Here is a 21026-nt window from a genome sequence, read left to right as displayed (position 1 = left end):
TTTCTTTTATTTCCATCATTGCTTCTTAGATGCACAGATTGAACAGTAGAGACGAAAGACTTCAACCCTATCTTACACTCTTTTTAATCTGAGCACTTCGTTCTTGGTGGTCCAGTCTTACTATTCCCTCTTGGTTCTTGTACTTATTGTATGTATTAACCGCCTTTCGAAATAGTTTACCCCCATTTTTCTCAGGATTTCGAACGTCTTGCACCATATGACATTGTCGAACGCGTTGTCCAGGTCAACAAATCCTATGAACATGTCATGATTTGTCTTTAGTCTTGCTTCCATTATCAATCACAATGTCAGAACTGCGACTCTGGTGTCTTTCCGTTTCCTACAGCCCAACTGATCGTCATCTAATATACCTTCAGTTTTATCCATTCTCCTGTATATTATCCTTGTCAGCAACCGGGATGCATGAGCCGTTAAGCTGATTGTGTGATAATTCTCACACTTGTCGGCTCTTATAGTCCTCGGAATTGTGTGAATTTCGGACCTCCACCTCCTTCACAATTAGTACAGAGTCCTCAAGGTCGAAAACTCGGTCTGTGCTACACAGAGGACACACAAACAACTCACTGAGTATAATTAACTTCGGTATGCTTTCCAGTATCCCCCTTCATTCATTATATGCCACCCAAACTTCCTCGAGCAACTGTTGCTAATAGCATAACTGACAGTACAGCCGTTGTATCCGTCTCATCATGTGGATCAAGTTCAGACCAATGATGGTATCGTAATAAGACGTAAATACTGCTTTGTAATAGGATCCCTTGTTTGACCGTTACTGTGCACAAAGGTGCATCATTTAGGAATATGCTAGTACATCAGTGAAACTCTTTGCTGGCCTGTAAGACATGTCTAACACAATCCAGATTTTATAGGTCATTAACCACTCTGTTTCATATATTGGATGTAATTTTTTGGCAACTGAGTCGCCTGACGTATTCTACTGAGGGTGAGAACATGGCAAGTGCCATGAGTCGATTTACCAGAAACATCGGTCAGTGAAGGAGGAGCAAAAATAAACGAACAGGTCTCGGCTTATCCGTAGATACTCGACCGTATCTGAGAACATGACGGTCTAACTTTCCGAGGTCGTTTATATGCCTTTCACGCGATGTTTTCAGCCGAAGCGGTGGCACGGTGACTAGCTTCGTGGGCTCTCCGTTTTCCGTCCTGAGTTCGAAACTCAGTTATTGTTTTATTTATTTTTTTATTTTCATTTATATACCCATGTCCGTAGAAAGATACTACAAGAATTTTTCTTATCCACTTAAGGGATACTAGGTGTTATATTAATTGTAGAGTTACGACTGGGTTTCACAGTAAGTGTCATGCATTTGTTATACATGGGTGCATGGTATTTTCACGGGTTACAATCTTTTAAATTATCATATCATAATGTTCCATTTTTGTATCAATTCTTATGTTAATCCTAATATTTTATTTTCAGGTCTGTTCTTCAGGAAGATCTTGCTCATTCACTTGGATGATGCTGACAGCAGAATCCTTCGAAATATACAAATTCCGAAATCCACGAGCATCGCGCGAAACCATATTTGCCACAGCGATATTTCTTCGTATGAATCTCATTCTGGAAAGAAACGTCGTTAACATTGCTCATGATTTCAGGCGTTGGCAATAAATTTGCGGAAAACCACACATAACGGATCTATGTACCGAAAACGCGTTTGTAGCTGATTATGAATCAGGATATCCTACAGGGATTTTACCGAAAACAATTCCAAATAAATTACTCATTAATTTTGTTTCTAATTTATTCACCAAACTTATAGTTAGTAGAAAATAAAAACAACGTCATTTCAATATACATTGAGAACATTCGTGTAGTAATCTTCCACTGACGTGCGTAGGTAAATGAAAAAAACAAAAACAATAATCGGGTTTCGAACACCGGGCGCAAAACTGTGAAGCTATGAGGCTAGCCACTGTACCATCGCTTCTGCTAAAAGGCACGTAAATAACCTCGAAATCTTCGACCGTTGTTTTCTCGGAAGCGGTCGAATATCGGCGGATGAACTGAAAAACATCTTCGCTTTATTTGGCCCCTCTTCCACCGAGCGAAGTTACTGGGAAATAAGGTTACGGCACTTACTGCATTCTCCTCGTGAATGTAGCTCACCCTCCGTACCGAAGCACCGAGTGGTTATAATTAAACTTTCCGTATTTAACACGCTATAACACAGAAAATAATTACCGTACGAGGACCAAACTTCGTAGCATTAATGTCAAGGACATGGGGAAGAGAGATAACGCAGAATCAGTTCAACTGCTACAGAAAGGGCTCAATATGGCACCCATCATTGTCCAAATGAATCTGAAAGCACAGAATTGCATTCCGCACAGCAGAACGAAGTATGTCCGTAGGTATGATGGCTACCTCTCTTGATGTTCTGCGCTTCAGATCAGCACATGTGTGAATGTTCACCTGATAACCCTGTCCTTCAGGTAGCCCCAAAACCAAAAATCACAGGGAGTGAGATCGCGTGATCGTGCCGGCCAAGTATTTGGAAACGACCGGTTGATAATTCGATTGTTTCTAAATGTCTTTCGGAGAAGCAAATGAATTTCAGTAATGATGTGCGATGGGACCCCATCTTCCATGAAAACTGTTAGGCTCAATACCTCTCTCTCCTGTAGGGCGGTTATGACATGCTGGCGAAGCATATAGCAGTAACCCTGGTGGAACGTCCCCTTAAAAAAATTATAAATGACTGTGCTTAAACTGACACACAATATTTTTAGCCCTACGCAATCTGACTTTCAAAAATCCCTACAAAAGAATGGCCCTGACTAACAATAACCTATACCTTTCATGAATGACTTACCTCACAAAAAACTTCGTTACTCAGACTATTGCAATACAGCGTGCGCCAATACTGCCAGCTGAATAAAAGATTCTAACTACTGAAGGCACTAACTACTGATAGGCATAGTTAGCAAATGAAAGATTTTGATAGAGAACAAACAATGTATTTACCATAATAGTGTTCCAAAGTCGTCATATATATATATATCAGTTCATGATATCCAATATTACAATTTTACTCTTTCTGAATGGCACACGTCCAGATCGTCCACTCTCAAAATTCTGCCATTTCTCTCCCCACACCCACCACTGCTGGCGGCTCACCTCCAACTGTACAACGCTACGCGCTGTTCACATTCAACTGCCCAATACTACAATAGGAAATATTCCAACAATGCCCCAGACTGCACACACCACAGCCAGTGATTTTCATACAGAGCGCTACGTGGCGTTACCAATATAAAAACCTAAACCCTGCTCCTTATGTCCACGCTCATGTTGTCACGTCAACAAATGCACTGCGACTTGTCTGGTGTGTGAGACTATGAATCACGATGACTGATCACTTCACCTGGTGGCTGTAGTTGGAACTAGACGGTAGTGCTGTGACGTATGAAAATCATGCACCCAGTACTGTGGACGTTAATGGTACTACGTTTCGTACTCGTACAGTAAGTAGTTTTCGTGTTACAACGAGTTAAAATAGAGAAAGCCTAATCATAACCACCCAGTATCTACAGTCGTTGGGCTGTTTCAAGGAGTTTCACGAATCGTTTGTTGCTCCTGAATGCTCAAGGGCTATCATCGATACCGATCTGGTGATCTCTGGATGAAAATTTGTTAAGCATTACAGAGTGGGAGCGAGTAACGCGTGTACCCTTAAAATATGCCATTCAAGTAACAAGGAAACCACTGTAATGACTCATAGGTATAGTCATCATCACTACCAGTTAAACAGCGTGCTCATGTAAATGCTTGCAGTTAATTTATTTATAAGGTCCACTGCAGTTTCGTCCTTTAGTCATTTTCTGATCGACACTATGAGAATTTTGTGCTTTTGGGCATCTCAAAGTTGAAAAATTCAGCCAATATTTATAAAACATTTGGTCAGGTGAACATTCGCAACTGAGAAACATATTTATTGAATAAAAATCTGCTTCCTGGAATAAATTAAGGATATTACTGGCAACTATAGCAGATTTTTAATCTATAAACAATATTTACAAGTCATCGTTGCATGATCCATGTCAGTGGTTGCGCACCTAACGTTTTTGGCAACCTCTGTATACAGAACAGCACACTGCTGTACATATTCACAATTTGATAGCAACACAAAAAATTTAGCTGGTGTCAGAAAACGTTACGCTGACAGCCAGAGGAGACACTCGTTGTTAACATGACGACAGCATCTGTAAATTGTCTGACATTTTAAAATTTTGTCATGTGACAAAGAACGACGTTTTCGCAGTGTTACACTTGAAAATGGCCAAAGGCCGAAACTGTAGTCGTGGACGTCAAAATAAATATTTTTAACAGTCGAAGACTACACTGCTGTCTTTTCAAACATGCAAATACTGTACATTTTTCAAAGTAGGGTACTATATTTTCATCTAGTTTTAGCAAGTCTATTACAAATATTATTTTTTATTCCTGTTTGGAAAAACGGTTATCGATCAAAAATTACTCTGAAAATATGAAATTACTTTAGTCCATTAGACAATAACTTCTGTAAAAGCAGCACGAAAACTTGGGAATCACGTGTTACATGATTGATGGAAGTTTAAATTCACTGAGCTGCTCCTTCCGTCATCACCAAAGCCCCACTTCCGGAGCAGCTGTCTAATTCCGTGCGGCAGCCAATAGGATTCTGATGTCCGTGTACGCAACCTATCGAACGCACGAGACCGCCTGGAAAACTGACCACAAGTCCCCAACTTTACGTCCCTAAGTCTGCTTGCATGAGTCACTTGTTATTCCTCTTACGTGCGGAAGCAAGAGATAAGTCTGAGACGTCCCGGTATTTGCACAACGAAGACACTTCCGTCGCACGTTTATCCTCCGGACGGTAAGAGCGTTTAAGAAGACAGAACCTGCGTGAGGAGATTCAGACCACCACGCAGCTCGTTCGAGGTGACTTCTTCACACACAGAGCTATCGATCGGTGTCACTCGCCTGCTTCTAGATCTCACTGTAGCTGCAGCAGTTTACATCGGGACGAAAATGAGCGACTCCAGCTGCCTGCGTTTAGCGTCTTTCGCTTTCCTGGCGACGATGGGCCTACTATTCGTCTCTGTCGCTTCTCCAGCGCACGCTGCTTCTCCAAGGGTTACGTCTGTCCAGCAGCGACCAGCAGATATTGCGAGCAAGCCGACATGGGAGAAGATCCACGATGATGCTGTGTGCCGTGCTGAGGTGTCCTACGATTCCAGAATGAACGTAATGCAAGCCTGGTGTGCTGGAGACGTCGAGGACCAACCCTTCACAGCCCACGGCCACGAGTACGTATGCAAGAGCGTACGCTTCACCATACCCTTCGCTGACTCCGACTTCGACGTTGGCGGAGGCTGCGTCGCCCGCCTCAGACCTGTGGCGAACAGTCGTGGCATAAAGTATTAGACCAAATGGCGTGGACCGGTTTCTTTAATAGGGGTTGGCATTTGAGGCATTACATGTGTCTTGACGTATTTGCTAGCACTTCCAGTTGTGCATAATTTAATAGCCATAATCCAATGTGAAATATTTTATATAACCATTTTTTGTAATACACTAAAAATTCTCGATTTCATACGAGTGTTCTTCTTACTTTCATTAACTCTGAGTACTGATATTACAACTAAGCTTTATCTTCTGATACTATATCATTTTCTTGTTGTTATTATGTTTACATCACTAATGCTTTGATACTGCTATACATGATGGTTCAGTAACATTTTATTCACAATAAAAAATTCGTTCTGTCATTCAACTGACGTTTGTTTTCATTTTAATCCCATGATAACACATAGTTGTTCAGAAAAGGAAAAGTAGACTAGAAACGTTTTAATTTATTTCACGTATTAATGAAGATAAGAAGAAAATAAAAGGGTTAATTAATCTTATACTAATGATTTTGCTGCCCTTGAGTATGATTTTTAGATTTGAACTATTTTATGCAAGTTAATTCTTTTCATTCATTCCCTCCCTCCTACGCTATCCATTTCTAAGATGAATGTGTTCCATTCTGTACTTCCACTGTAAACGCTGCATCTGGCTCCTCGGAACGCAAGGAAACAAAATGATTAATGAACGAGAAGAACGTCGTGTTACTGACACATAATTCTATTTTCTAAGGGAAATAACTAATCAAGTGACTATATCGTTCCAGAAACCTATCAAGTCTCGAGCTTATATGATGTTTACATGCAGACGGAAGTGACGAATGAAAATTTGTAGCAAGGCTGAGATTCGAACTCCGGTTGTTAACCACTACGCCACCCAGGTCTTTGCACAGCTGCACAGGCTACACTAGCACCCCTCCCTTCGCAATCCAAACCGTCATTCACGGCTTAGCGCACTTGGTGTTACATCTAAGCAACTCGAACAGTATTGCAGAAGCCCTCCAACTTGTGTTGGAATAGCACCTCAGATCCAGCAAAACCGGGGACCCTGCTTGAAACCCAGCCATAAATGCTTTAATCAAACGAGACTATTCCGGAAATGACTATTTCTGGAAAATAACGTTTTTTCCAGTTTTCTTAAATTATAGTCATTCTATTGCTCTTTTTATTCATAAAAATAATAACATGTGTCATTATGTTTTCCATAAATTATCATATCAATAACTCTTCCCGGAAAAACACCCTTATTTTTTGTATCATAGCCATTCTGTTATCATACACTTTGTGTTCCATAAATATTAATAATATCCGTCATTGTGATTTCCCTACATTTACATATGTAAGTAGGCTGTTTAGGTTTTTATGTTGGTAACGCCACGTAGCGGTCTGCATGAAAATCACTGACCGTGCCGTGTGCAGTCTGTGGCTGGTTGATATGGTTGGAATATTAGCTATTGCAGTGTTGGGCTGTTGGATGTGAACAGCGCGTAGCGTTGGGCAGTTGGAGGTGAGCCGCCAGCAGTGGTGGATGTGGACAAAGAGATGCCAGAGTTTTGAGAGGTTAATATAAGCGGACGATCTGGACGTGTGTCCGCCAGAAAAAGGAAATTTTTACTAACTATGTCTATCAGTAGTTAGTGCCTTCATTAGTTAGAATCTTTAATTTAGCTGGCAGTACTGGCGATCGCTGTATTGAAGTAGTTCGAGCAACGTAGATTTTTGTGAGGTAAGTGATTCTTAAAAGGTATAGGTTGTTGTTAGTCAGGGCCATTCCTTTGTTGGGATTATTGAAAGTCAGATTGCGTTGCGCTAAAAATATTGTGTGTCAGTTGAGTGATGATCAGAATAATTAAAGAGATAACTGTTTCAGTACGTTGAGTTTTACTCAGCTGTTTCTGTATCAAATAACGTAAGAGTTTTCCAGCACTGTCATTCTTAATTTTTCAAAGGGGACATTTCATATACACTACTTCTCTTTCACTTATTTTGTTAACAGGTTTTACGCTGTAAGAGTCGTAATGACAGTGCAGCTCGCTGCTGAAAGTGAGACAGTACTCTTGTTAGGAATAATACTTACATACTATTTTATTCGTTTCAGATGTTCTACATACGCAACACAAGCATAATCACCATTCAGATTGAAACGAGAATACCTTGAATCACGACACAGTTCGTTTAATTTTCAGTAAGACATAACGGAACAGCCATGAGACGCATGGTGAAGCCACTGTAAGTCGCGACGCTCGCTTCTGCCATTACTTCGAGGCCCGAACGTGACATAACGGCAATGGGTTTCAGTCTACGAGACGAACACACCGGTACTTCTAATACACAGTAGCACGTCCTCTGGCATTGATGCAAGTCTGTATTAGTCGTGGCATACTATCCAGATTTTCCCACACTTCAGCGGCGATTCGACGTAGATCCCTTAGAGTGGTTGGTGGGGCACGTCGTCCATAAACAGCCCTTTTCACTCTATCCCAGGCATGTTCGATAGGGTTCATGTGTGGAGAACACGCTGGCCAGTCTAGTCGAGCGATGTCGTTATCCTGAAGGAAGTCTTTCACAAGATGTACACAATGGGGGCGCGTATTGTTGTCCATGAAGACGAATGCCTCGCCAATATGCTGCCGATATGGCTGCACTATCGGTCGGAGAATGGCATTCACGTATCGTACAGCCGTTACGGTGCCTTCCATGACCACCAGCGGCGTACGTCGGCCCCACATAATGCCACCCCAAAACACCAGGGAAACTCCACCTTGCTGCCCTGGACAGTGTGTCTAAAGCTTTCAGCCTGACAGGGTTGCCTCCAAACACGTCTCCGACGATTGTCTTGTTGACGGCATATGCGACACTCATCAGTGAAGAGAACGTGATGGCATTCCTGAGCGGTCCATTCGGCACTTTGTTGGGCCCCTCCACACCGCGCTGCATGGTGTCGTGATCGCAGATATGGACATAGCCATGGACGGCCAGCTCGTCCCACGCATCCCCCGATCGGACTACGGCTGTGGCTGCCCGGGATGCTGCCCACATTGAGGCTGACCCCTCACCCGTGGTAGAGTGGGAGGTCGTCTCGAGGTGTGGCAGAGGGCGAAAGACATTCTGGAGGGCTGAACGGAAGGCCTCCCCAGTTTGTCTGACGAACCGGTTTCAGGCTCTGTCTCCGGCTGATACTGATTTTCGGTCGGACATGGCTGCTTATCCTGCTCCTGAGGTTGCCCTTCAGTCTGCAAGATCTGGGTGGTCGCAGAGGGTGGGCTTACTGGTAGTTGGAAGCTCCAACGTCAGGCGCGTAATGGGGCCCCTTAGGGATATGGCAGCAAGAGAGGGGAAAGGGAAGAAAACCAATGTGCACTCGGTGTGCATACCGGGGGGAGTCATTCCAAATGTGGAAAGGGTCCTTCCGGATGCCATGAAGGGTACAGGGTGCTCCCATCTGCAGGTGGTCGCTCATGTCGGCACCAATGATGTGTGTCGCTATGGATCGGGGGAAATCCTCTCTGGCTTCCGGCGGCTATCTGATTTGGTGAAGACTGCCAGTCTCGCTAGCGGGATGAAAGCGGAGCTCACCATCTGCAGCATCGTCGACAGGACTGACTGCGGACCTTTGGTACAGAGCCAGGTGGAGGGTCTGAATCAGAGGCTGAGACGGTTCTGCGACCGAGTGGGCTGCAGATTCCTCGACTTGCACCATAGGGTGGTGGGGTTTCGAGTTCCGCTGGATAGGTCAGGAGTCCACTACACACAGTAGGCGGCTACACGGGTAGCAGGGGTTGTGTGGCGTGGACTGGGCTGTTTTTTTAGGTTAGATGGCCTCGGGCAAGTACAGAAAGGGCAACAGCCTCAACGGGTGCGGGGCTAAGTCAGGATATGCGGGGACCAAGCAGCAATCGGTATCGTAATTGTAAACTGTCGAAGCTGCTTTGGTAAAGTACCGGATCTTCAGGCGCTGATAGAAAGCACCAAAGCTGAAATCGTTATAGGTACGGAAAGCTGGCTGAAGCCAGAGATAAATTCTGCAGAAATTTTTACAAAGGCACAGACGGTGTTTAGAAAGGATAGATTGCATGCAGCCGGTGGTGGCGTGTTTGTCGCTGTTAGTAGTAGTTTATCCTGTAGTGAAGAAGAAGTGGATAATTCCTGTGAATTATTATCAGTGGAGGTTACACTCAACAACCGAGCTAGGTTAATAATTGGCTCCTTTTACCGACCTCCCGACTGAGCAGCATTAGTGGCAGAACAATCGAGAGAAAATCTAGAATACATTTCACATAAATTTTCTCAGCATGTTATAGTCTTAGGTGGAGATTTCAATTTACCAAATATAGACTGGGACACTCAGATGTTTAGGACGGGTGGTAGGGATAGAGCATCGAGTGACGTTATTCTGAGTGCACTATCCGAAAATAACCTCGAGCAATTAAACACAGAACCGACTCGTGGAGATAACATATTTGACATACTGATAACAAACAGACCGGAACTTTTCGACTCTGTAAGTACAGAACAGGGAAACAGTGATCATAAGGCCGTTGCAGCTTCCCTGAATATGGAAGTAAATAGGAATATAAAAAAAGGGAGGAAGGTTTATCGGTTCAGCAAGAGTAATAGAGGGCAGATTTCAGACTACCTAACAGATCAAAAAGAAAATTTCTGTTCCGACACTGACAATGTTGAGTGTTTACGGAAAAAGTTCAAGGCAATCGTAAAATGCGTTTTAGACAGGTACGTGTCGAGTAAAACTGTGAGGGACGGGAAAAACCCACCATGGTTCAACAACAAAGTTAGGAAACTACTGCGAAAGTAAATAGAGCTTCACTCCAAGTTTAAACGCAGCCAAAACCTCTCAGACAAACAGAAGTTAAACGATGTCAAAGTTAGCATAAGGAGGGCTATGCGTGAAGTGTTCAATGAATACGAAAGTAAAATTCAATGTACCGACTTGACACAAAATCCTAGGAAGTTCTGGTCTTACGTTAAATCAGTAAGTGGATCGAAACAGCATATCCAGACACTCTGGGATGATAATGGCATTGAAACAGAGGATGACACGCGTAAAGCTGAAATACTAAACACCTTTTTCCAAAGTTGTTTCACAGAGGAACACCGCAATGCAGTTCCTTCTGTAAATACTCGCAAAAATGGAAAAATGGCTGACATCGAAATAAGTGTCCAAGGAATATAAAAGCAACTGAAATCACTCAGCAGAGGAAAGTGCACTGGACCTGACGGGATACCAATTCGAATCTACACAGAGTACGCGAAAGAACTTGCCCCTCTTCTAACAGCCGTGTACCGCAAGTCTCTAGAGGAACGGAAGATTCCAAATGATTGGAAAAGAGCACAGGTAGTTCCAGTCTTCAAGAAGGGTCGTCGAGCAGATGCGCAAAACTGTAGACCTATATCTCTGACATCGATCTGTTGTGGGATTTTAGAACATGTTTTTTGCTCGCGTATCATGTCATTTCTGGAAACCCAGAATCTACTCTGTAGGAATCAACATGGATTCCGGAAACAGCGATCGTGTGAGACCCAACTCGCTTTATTTGTTCATGAGACCCAGAAAATATTAAATACAAGCTCCCAGGTAGATGCCATTTTTCTTGACTTCCGGAAGGTTCAAATGGCTCTGAGCACTATGGGACTTAACTTCTGAGGTCATCAGTCCCCTAGAACTTAGAACTACTTAAACCTAACTAACCTAAGGGCATCACACACATCCATGCCCGAGGCAGGATTCAAACCTGCGACCGTAACGGTCGCGCGGTTCCAGAGTGTAGCGCCTAGAACCGCTCGGTCACTCCGGCTGGCAGTTCCGGAAGGCGTTCGATACAGTTCCGCACTGTCGCCTGATAAACAAAGTAAGAGACTACGGAATATCAGACCAGCTGTGTGGCTGGATTGAACAGTTTTTAGCAAACAGAACACAGCATGTTGTTCTCAATGGAGAGACGTCTACAGGGGAGTGTTATGGGACCATTGCTTTTCACAATATATATAAATGACCTGGTAGATAGTGTTGGAAGTTCCATGCGGCTTTTCGCGGATGATGCTGTAGTATACAGAGAAGTTGCAGCATTAGAAAATTGCAGTGAAATGCAGGAAGATCTTCAGCGGATAGGCACTTGGTGCAGGGAGTGGCAACTGAGCCTTAACATAGACAAATGTAATGTATTGCGTATACATAGAAAGAAGGATCCTTTATTGCATGATTATATGACAGCGAAACAAACACTGGTAGCAGTTACTTCTGTAAAATATCTGGGAGTATGCGTGCGGAACGATTTGAAGTGGAACGATCATATAAAATTAACTGTTGGTAAGGCGGGTGCCAGGGGTCGATTCATTGGGAGAGTCCTTAGAAAATGTAGTCCATCAACAAAGAAGGTTGCTTACAAAATTCTCGTTCGACCTACACTTGAGTATTGCTCATCAGTGTGGGATCCGTACCAGGTCGAGTTGACAGAGGAGATAGAGAAGATCCAAAGAAGAGCGGCGCGTTTCGTCACAGGACTATTTCGTAAGCGTGATAGCGTTACGGAGATGTTTAGCAAACACAGGTGGCAGACTCTGCAAGAGAGGCGTTCTGCATCGCGGTGTAGCTTGCTGTCCAGGTTTCGAGAGGGTGCGTTTCTGGATGAGGTATCGAATATGTTGCTTCCCCCTACTTATACTTCCCGAGGAGAGCACGAGTGTAAAATTAGAGAGATTCGAGCGCGCACGGAGGCTTTCCGGCAGTCGTTCTTCCCGCGAACCATACGCGACTGGAACAGGAAAGGGAGGTAATGAAGAAAGGGAGGTAATGACAGTGGGACGTAAAGTGCCCTCCGCCACACGCTATTAGGTGGCTTGCGGAGTATAAATGTAGATGTAGATGTAGATATAGATGAAGATGTCGGGTGTGGAGTTGCGCATCATGTAGCCTATTGCCGCACAGTCTGAGTCCTAACACGACGTCCCTTGGCTGCACGAAAAGCATTATAAGCATTATTCAACATGGTGGCGTTGTTGTCAGGGGTCCTCCGAGCCATAATCCGTATGTAGCGGTCATCCACTGCAGTAGTAGACCTTGGGCGGCCTGAGCGAGGCATGTCATCGACAGTTCCTCTTTCTCTGTATCTCCGCTATGTCCGAACAACGTCGCTTTGGTTCACTCCGAGACCCCTCGACACTTCCCTTGTTCCCTTCCTGGCACAAAGTAACAATGCGAACGCGATCGAATCGCGGAACGAGTATTGGCCGTCTAGGCGCGCTTGAACTACAGACAACACGAGCCATGTGCATCCTTCCTGGTGGAATGACTGGAACTGATAGGCTGTCGAACCCCCGCTGTCTAATAAGCGCTGCTCATGGATGGTTGTTTACATCTTTGGGCGAGTGGTTCAAATGGCTCTGAGCACTATATAGGGAGTTAACATCTGTGGTCATCAGTCCCCTAGAACTTAGAACTACTTAAACCTAACTAACATAAGGACACCACACACATCCATGCCCGAGACAGTTTGGGCGAGTGGCATCTGTGAACAGTGAAATGGACTGTGTCTGTGATACAATATCCACAGTCAACGTATATCTTCAGTAGTCTAGGAACCTGTGTAATTTTTTTGACTGAAGCGACTATTGAAAATTAGTACCAAGGCCGGGAGTGGAACCTGGGTCTTCCGCTCAATATGTAGGTGCGAAAACCACTACAGCACTTTGGCACATAGACTTTGTACTACTGCACGTACTGTCCTAACACACCTCCATCCGCAATCCAAATTCGAAGTCACGTCTCAGCCCACGTGGTATTCCCCCTAAACTTTAACAACATTGCAGAGCCTCTCCAGCTGTATAGAAATAGCACCTGAACGAAACAAGGGATCCTGCCTGAAACTCAGGTGTCGGTGCTTTAATAGAATGAAACTGTATAGTCCTAGAGGACTTTTCAAAGTTCAAACATCTACGCTGTATATATGCAGACTGAAACCACTGCAGTGCCTGTGTTTTTCAGGAGTACGCTGCTATGTTCCTCCGGATATGCACGTATGTCCGAAGAAACAGAAACTGCGGTGACTACAGCCATTCTGGAACACATGACATGTGTTCGCATACATGGACAACCATTAGCTGTATAATGGAACAACACAATGAAAATTTATACAGGATAAGGAGTACAACTGGGAACTCGCGCTTATCGCGAGTGGTCTCCTTACCATTAGGCTATCAGGGCAGAACTCCCAGCCAGACCCAGTTTCCGTATGTCGTCAACCATGTGTCTGCAATATGCATTAGTACAGTAATTATGTATATTCTTGTACAGGGCAGAAATTTTGACTGAAAGTCGAGGGGTAGATAGGATATTGCAGTGCCTGCGTTGTTAAGAAGTTTAGCGCAGTGTTCCTTCGACTATGTATGCATGCATGCATCCCCAAAGGTACATTGTAACGTACTTCTGAACAATACAGGCACTGCAATATCACGTTTATCAGCGGGTACATGCCCAAAGGTACATTGTAACGTACTTCTGAACAATACAGGCACTGCAATATCACATTTATCCGCGGGTACATTTCACGAATGAATGTTTGTACCAAGGCCAGGGTGGCGTATTGGTTAGCACATCTGCCTATTGCGAAGGAGACCCAGAAGTCGGGATCTTGGTTCATAATGACATTCGTCGCTTCAGTCTGCGTATATAGATCGGAAAGAACCTAAGTTATAAGTAGATGACAACAGGTCTTAAATCTTCTTTATTTGCCAAATGTTCGTTTTGCATTCCGAAATCGATTGCCGTTGTGTCACTTTGGGGCCACGAAGTGGTGACAGAAGCCAGCCTCGCGACTTACAGTAGTTTCCCAATGCGTCTAATGGGCGTTCCATTATCTCTTACGTGAAGTTACACGAACAGTGTCGTGATTCAAGGTATCCTCGCTTCGATCAAAATGATGGATAATGTGTTTGTCGCGTATGTAGATGTTTGAAACGAATAAAGTAAACTGTAACTATTATTCCTAATAAGAGTGCTGTCTCACTTTAAACAGCGGCGCTGCACTGTCAGCATAAAACTTGCTAACAGAGTAAGTAAAAGAGGAATTGTCTACAAGCGCCGGGACTCTGAGGATATTTACTTCTACGTTACTCACATTGGCAGCTGTTCTTGATACGAATTCTGGAATACTTAATTCGTCTTTGTAAAAGCACGACTTGATCGTTTATCAGGCTGCCTTTATGCTAGCTAACCAGGTAAGCTGTGGGACCAGTTAAGGATCTTGAAATTAAAATCAAGTATGCTTTTAACAGAATTTTGTTTACTCTAAAGTTGGAGAAAGGTTAATTAAACTTTAGTTGCTTTTAACAGAATGTCATTTAGTCTTAAGCGAAACGAAGATTAATCAAAAGTTAGCTGAGACTCGAGATTAACTGAACCTAGAATTAGATTAACAAAAGGAAGAGAAACTGTGGGAAGCACCACATGGAAGAAAGACTCCATAGAGGCAATACTACCAAGATTGGCTGATGCATGATTAAAGAAACCAAATACAAGATGGAATTAAGTAGTACTAAGATATCCTTACTTGTGCAATTAGCTGATGCATGATTAAATAAACCAAATACGTGGTGGAATTAAGTACTGTTGCGAAGCTGCTTGAGACACTTAAGAAAGTTAAGACTTCCGGTGCAGACTGTATACCAATCAGATTTCTTTCAGCTTATTCTGATACAGTAGCTCCATACTTAGTAATCATATACAACCACTCGCTCGCAGAAAGATCAGTAACCAAAGACTGGAAAGTTGCACAAGTCACACGAATACCCTAGAAAGGAAACAGGAGTGATCTGTTGACTTACAGATCCATATCAGTAACGTCGATTTGCAGTAGGATTTTGGAACATGTACTGTGCTCGAATATTACAACTGACAAATAGCCAATACTGATTCATAAAATATTGTTCTTGTGAAAAACAACTAGCCCTTTATTCTCACGAAGTAATGCGTACTATCGACAGGGGACGTCAAATTGATTAGAAGTGGTCGAAAAATTACCCAACTAGTTGCAAAGCAAAGGTTTATCATCCCTTGACCTACGTTTTGATATTTTTAAAAGTATTTTTTTCAGAAGGAGTGGGTCTCGTTACTTCACATACAATAAATTAAATGAAATCAATCGGCTATTGTCATATACAAAATTGACAAAACAGGAATCATCCCAAGCCATGACTTTAGATTGCTGCCAGATTGCATATATCGTACTTCAGAATGATGCTCACTAGCAAATGCCCGCAGGTTGAGGGTCTCATCAATATAAAATTGTTACAGGAGTCACAGTTACGTGCACATCATGCCAGAGACTAAGGCCAACTGCCCTAACGGATACGTTCGTCTCACGTCTCACATTGATTTCTGCGATTATTTGAGTGTTGCTTGTCTTTTAGCACTGACGACTCTACTTAAACGCCGCTGCTCTCAGTCGCTAAGTGAAGGCCATCGGCCGCTGCATTGTCCGTGGTGAGAGGTAATGTGTGAATGTCGATGTCAGAACACTAAATTTCCTAACGATTTCCGAAATGGAATGTCTCGTGCGTCTAGCTCCAACCACCATCCGCGTTCAGAGTGTGTTAACTTCAGTCACGTGGAAATTATCACGTAGGAAACCTTTTCACATGATCACCTGAATTCAAAGGACAGCTCCGCTTTTTTTCCCTTTATTGTTATTTAACACCTTACATAAGGTGGGCTGGCAGCAGCACAGTACGCTGCTCTTCAGCCACAGGTTTTACAAAACAAAAACTATGGAGACACAGAAGATACAGAACATAGTGGGGCACAAAAGACAGTAGACACAGTAACGAAAAACACGAAGCTGTTCACACGCGAAGACAACCAAAGAAACTGTCAGCACTGAACGCCGACACTGATGATGGAGACGACGCGTGAACGATGGAGCGTGGGCGGCGAAAAAAAAACTGAGGCACAAACACGACGGCACACACACTAAACTGATGGCGATGATCACTGCGCGCGAATGTTCACTTAACGTGTGTGAGTCTGGGGACCTGCCAAGAGGGGAAGAAGGTGGTGGGGCAGGGAGAGGGGAGAGCAGAGATGCTAATGGGAGGGGATATGGGGGGTGGAATGAAGGTATGGTGGATAGGGGAAGCCTGGGGGAGGAGGGGGAGGAAGGGAGGAGGGAAGGAAGGGAGAGAGAAGGGAGAGAGGGTGCCCTGAGGAAAAAAACACAGCAAGTGGGAGGGGAGGATCAAAGTTGATAGGACAGGTAGATGGAGGGGAGGAGGGCATCATCAGGGAGGGGGAGCTGGCGGGAGCCACCTTGGGAGAGGGTAAGGAGAGTGGAGAGATGGAGAGCAGGTGGGGCATGGAAATACTGGCGTGGCAGCAGGCAGGGGTGGGAGAGGATGGGAGAGACAAGCGGGTGAGGAGGATCGAGTTTACGGGAGATGTAGAGGATCCGTATCCGTTCTAGGAAAAGGAGGAGCTGGGGGAACGGAATAAGGTCGTACAGGATCCGTGTGGGGGAGGGGAGACGGATGCAATAGGCGAGGCAAAGGGCGTTTGTAAAACGCAGGAGGAGCGGAGATCCAGGCAGGGTGGGCGTAGCAGAGGATAGGGCGGATGAGGGATTTACAGGTGTGGAGGATGGTGGGGGGTCCAGACCCCATGTACGGCCAGAAAGGAGCTTGAGGAGACAGAGTCGGGAGCATGCCTTGGCTTGGATTGTCCGGAGATGGGGGGTCCAGGAGAGGTGACGGTCAAGGGTGGCGCCAAGGTACTTAAGGTTGGGGTGAGGGCAATAGGACGGCCATAGATGGTGACATAGAAGTCGAGGAGGCGGAAGGAAGGGGTGGTTTTGCCTACAATGACCACCTGGGTTTTGGAAGGATTGACCTTGAGCAACCACTGGCTGCACCAAGTGGTGAACCGGTCAAGATGGGATTGGAGAAGGTGTTGGGAGCGCTGCAGGGTGGGGGCAAGGGCAAGGAAGGCAGTGTCATCAGCGTACTGGAGAAGGTGGATGGGGGGTGAAGGCGGCGGCATGTCCGCCATATACAAAAGGTACAGAAGAGGGGAGAGAACGGAACCTTGGGGCACACCAGTGGAGGCCAAGAAGGTATAGGAATCCGTGTTATGGGTGGTGACACAGGAAGGACGTTGGGAAAGGAAGGACCCGATCAGACGGACGTAGTTAAGAGGAAGGGCAAAGGTTTGGAACTTGAAGAGGAGACCGGAATGCCACACGCGGTCATAGGCGCGTTCGAGGTCGAGGGAGAGGAAGATATCGGAGCGACGGGAATTGAGGTGTTCGGAGAGGAGAGGAGTGAGGTGATGGAGAAGGTCATCGGTAGAGAAGGACGGCCGAAAGCCACACTGGGTAATGGGAAGGAGGCGGTGCTGGCAGAGATGCTGGTGGATGCATCGGGTTAGGATGGATTCCAGGACCTTGCTGAAGACCAAGGTAAGGCTGATGGGATGGTAGGTGGAGACAGTGGACAGCGGTTTGTCGGGTTTTAGAGACATTAGGATGTGGGAGGTTTTCCAAAGGTCGAGATAGTAGCAGGTGGATAGGACTACATTATAGAGACTGGCCAGAGTGGAGAGGAAGGAGGCAGGTGCTTCACAAAGGTGGTGATAGGTGACACGATCATGCAGAATGTAGCGATTAGATCCTGAATAGTGATGGAGGCCTTGAGTTCGGTGTGTGCAATATTGTCCAAGTACTGGAAACCAGGAACGAGGGGAGAGACAGAGGTGTCAGTTCGATTCCAGACATCTGGGAAGAGGGAATAATCGAACTGGGGATCGTCGGGGATGGTAAAGACATCAGAGAGATAGCAGGCAAAGTGATTGGCCCTACTAAGGTTGTCAGGGAAGGGTTGATCATCATGAAGGAGTGGGTAGTAGGGAGGGGTTTTGGATACGGTAAGGCAGCGGAAGGCTGACCAGTACTTGGACGAGTTGATAGGTATTGTAGCATTAAGATGGGTGCATGTCTGTCGCCAGTCCCGGCGTTTCTTAGCTGCGAGCAAGTTTCTGATGTGTCGTTGTAGTTGCTGGGTCTGTCGCCAGTCCCGGCGTTTCTTAGCCGCGAGCAAGTTTCTGATGTGTCGTTGTAGTTGCCGGTGGTGTCGTAGTGTGTCTGGGTCACGCGTGTGAAGGAAGGCATGGTAGAGACGGTGGGATTCACGGAGAAGGAGGACGGCCTGTGGGGGTAAAGTAGGACGGTCGGGGTGAATGGCGACGGAAGGGACGTGGGCCTCCACAGCCTCAGACAAGGTCTGCTGGAGAAAGGAGGTGGCACAGGTAATATCATCTGGGTGGTGGTGGGTGCAGGGGTGGCTATTGAACTGGGTAGAGAGGGCATCCCGGTAGGCATTCCAGTCGGCACGGGAATAGTCATGGACGTATTTTGGGGGAGAGTCTGTGCAAGGGTCGGGATGGGGTCGACGACCGTCTGAAATGGTGACGAGGACAGGGAGATGGTCACTACCAATGGGCTCCAGGACATCCACCGCTATGCAGCCAAAGAGGTTAGGGGAGGAGAGGATGACATAGGGAGTGGAGTTGGATTCAGGGAGGGTGTGCTGGGGAATGGTGACGAGGTCGCCTTGGAGGTAGGAGAGGAACCGTTTCCACCGCCGTAACTGGGTAGCGGAACGACTATGGATGTTGAGGTTGGTGGCGATCACGTAAGAGGAGAAGGTACGGTCAGTGTGAGAGAGGAAGTCAAAAGGAATAGGGGCGTTGGGGCGGTCATAGATGGTGGCGCAGGTGATGGTTAAGGCCGGGGAAGAAGAGACTAAGGATCAGGTGTTCTCTGGGGTCGGAAAGTAGAGGTTGGAGCCGAACAGAGATCTGGCGGTGGCGACCAATGGCTACTCCGCCACGGGCTATCGGGAGGGGATTATCGGAGAGGTGAAGGAGGTAGGACGAGGAGTGTACAGTGTGTTGGGGCTGAAGAAAGGTTTCATTGAGGAGAAAGGCATCCACGCGGTGGGTTGCGACGGTGTGCAGGAAGAGGTTCTTGTTGGCGGGAAGGGAACGGATGTTATTGAACAAGATACGGTGCTGTCGCGCCATGACAGGGATTTAAACGAGGGTGTCGAGACGGGGACAATTCCGTCAATGCACTGCCCTTTTATGCCTTGTGCACTCGACACTGCCCCCATCTGTTTTTCTGCCTATCGCTATCCTATGACTTCTGTCACGTCAGTATGTATGTTTCATTGAATCGTTTTGAACAGACAGTCTGTCTTTGTCACTAGCTGTGTAGCGAATTTCATTTGCTATTAGGAATAATTACACCGAAGCGCCAAAGAAACTGGTATAGGCAAGCGCATTCAAATACAGAGATATGTAAACAGGCAGAATACGGCGCTGTGGTCGGCAACGTCTATATAAGACAACAAGTGTCTAGGACAGTTGTTAACTCGGTTACTGCCTCTACAGTGGCAGGTTTATCAACATTTAAGTGAGTTTGAACGTGAGTTATAGTTGGCCCACTACCGATGGGCACAGGATCTCCCGGCTTGCGGGGTCCCTACACGATAGTAGGTATGTGTACCAGTCTCTTTGGCTCTTCAGTATAGTTGCCTAATAGTTGTCTTCTGTGAATTAGGCCAATGGGCCATTGAATATCAGGAGTCCGGTGGAACATCAAATCTCCGACATCGCTGCGGCCGGAAAAAGATCCTGCAAGAAGGGGACCAACGACGACTGAAGAGAATCGTTCAACGTGACAGAAGTGAAACCCTTCCGCCAATTGCTGCAGATTTCAGTGCTGGGCCATCAACAAGTGTCAGCGGGCAAGTGATTCGACGAGACATCATCGATATGAGCTTACGGAGTCGAAGACCCACTCGTCTACCCTTGATGACTGCGCAACACAAAGCTTTACGCCTCGCCTGCGCTTTTGATGACTCGAAACATTTTGCCTAGTCGGACGAGTCTCGTTTCCAGTTGTACCGAGCGGATGACGTGTACGGGTATGGAGATAACCACGTGACTCCATGGATCCTGCATGTCAGGAGGACTGTTCAAGCTGGTGGGGGCCATGGAATGGTGTTGGGCCTGTGCAGTTGGAGTGATATTGGACCCCTGATACGTCTAAAAACGACTCTGACAGGTGACACGTACATAATCATTCTGTCTGATCATCTGCATCCATTCATGTCCATTCTGCATTCCGACGGACTTGGGCAATTCGAGCAGGACAGTGCGACACCCCACACGTCCAGAATTGCTACAGAGTTTCTCCAGGAACACTCTTCTGAGTTTAAACACATCCGCTTTCACCAATCTCCCAGACATGAACATTATTGAGTATATCTGGGATGCCTTTCAAAGTACTGTTTAGATGAGATCTCCATCCCTCTCATTCATACGGATTTATGGACAACCCTGCAGGATTCATGGGGTCAGTTCCCTCCGGCACTACTTCAAACATTAGTCGAGTTAGTGCCAAGTCGTACTGCGGTACTTCTGCTGGATTTCAGGGTCCCTACACGATATGAACCGTGGACCTTGCCGTCGGTGGGGAGGCTTGCGTGCCTCAGCGATACAGATGGCCGTACCGTAGGTGCAACCA

This window comes from Schistocerca piceifrons, chromosome 3, assembly GCF_021461385.2.
Source record: "Schistocerca piceifrons isolate TAMUIC-IGC-003096 chromosome 3, iqSchPice1.1, whole genome shotgun sequence".
NCBI lineage: Eukaryota > Metazoa > Arthropoda > Insecta > Orthoptera > Acrididae > Schistocerca > Schistocerca piceifrons.
Note: the sequence above shows the minus strand (reverse complement) of the source record.